At 43.8% G+C, this 1,229-nt stretch overlaps 1 pseudogene; it reads right to left on the bottom strand.

Moving 5' to 3' along the window:
• Positions 1 to 19: 19 nt before the first annotated feature.
• On the bottom strand, positions 20 to 583 carry LOC102426676 (annotated as a pseudogene).
• Between the last annotated feature and the right edge of the window lie 646 nt (positions 584 to 1,229).

Genomic DNA, 1,229 nt, shown 5'->3' with positions numbered 1-1,229 from the left:
CATGCCATGCTGAGCTGCAGATCTGATTCCATGTTTCTAGGTTGAGGCCTGACCTGTGGACTCACAGGCAAGGTCTGCAGTCCCCACAGTCTGGTCTTCAGAGGTGGCCCCGTGGGGCAGGTCTGTATACTTTCGAGAAGAGCCGCGGGACAGATGTGCTGGGTAGCGTCTCCGGTTGGTGTCCATCTTGGAGAGCACTGCTTGGGGAAGATCCACACGGCAGCGGGCTGCTAATGCTACCAGGTAGATGAGGACATCACTAAGCTCCTCTTGAAGGGCCGCCCGTTCCTTAGGGGGCCAGGCTTGGGGACCAGCCTTCCGTCGGGCTTCCACTGAAAGAGCTCTGCCAGCTCCCCCACTGCCCCCACCAAGGCCAGGAGGAGGTTCCGAGGTTGGTGGAACTGGTCCCAGCCTCTTTCAGCAGCAAATTCAGCATGGAGGCGGCCGATGTCCTCGAGCGTGGGCTCCGGGCTGAAGCTGAAGGGGCGGGCAGTTTCGGTGCCCTCGCCCCCCGCGTCCCCAGGCTTCTCCCCACCCACAGTGGACATGTCACCCACCGAGCTGCTGCCCAGATTGCCCAGGAAAACCCCACGCTCAGCTCCTCGACATTTTTAAGCGTAAAAAATATCTATGATGTTAACAGCTTAAAAAAATTTGACATATGAAGTTTTGAAGCTTGTTGTTAATACAACAAAATAGTATACATATCAAATCGCATATATATCAACATATGTGTAATTCCATCTATTGAAAAAAATCCACATTATTAACAGGTAAACCTAAGTATATAACTAATATTCAAGTGAGAAGTAGAACATTATTAACATTACAAAATTGTTCCTTTTGTTCCATTCCAATCATAAAACCCCCATCCTAAGCTCAAGCACCTTAGATCAATTTTCCCTTTACTTGAACTTAATGTAAATGGAATCTAAAGAATGTATTCTTCAGTATCTGGATTACTTTGCTCAACATTATTTTTGAGACATTCTTCCATGTTGATTTTTGTAGTCTTTATTTACTTATTCTCATTGCTTAATAGTATATTATTACTGTACACTATAATAATTCTACAGTAAATAGGCATTTGTGCTGTTTCAAATTTTGAATATTATAAAATAGAGCCATTTTGAATGTCTTATGTACATCTTTTGTTGAATATATGTTAGATATCAAGGATTGAAATTTCTGGATCTAAGTGAATTGAATTTAAATATTCAGCTTTATAA

This window comes from Myotis lucifugus, unplaced genomic scaffold (genome assembly GCF_000147115.1).
Source record: "Myotis lucifugus unplaced genomic scaffold, Myoluc2.0 scaffold_24, whole genome shotgun sequence".
NCBI lineage: Eukaryota > Metazoa > Chordata > Mammalia > Chiroptera > Vespertilionidae > Myotis > Myotis lucifugus.
The sequence above is the reverse complement of the archived record's forward strand: the minus strand, read 5'-3'. Positions and strand labels throughout refer to the sequence as shown.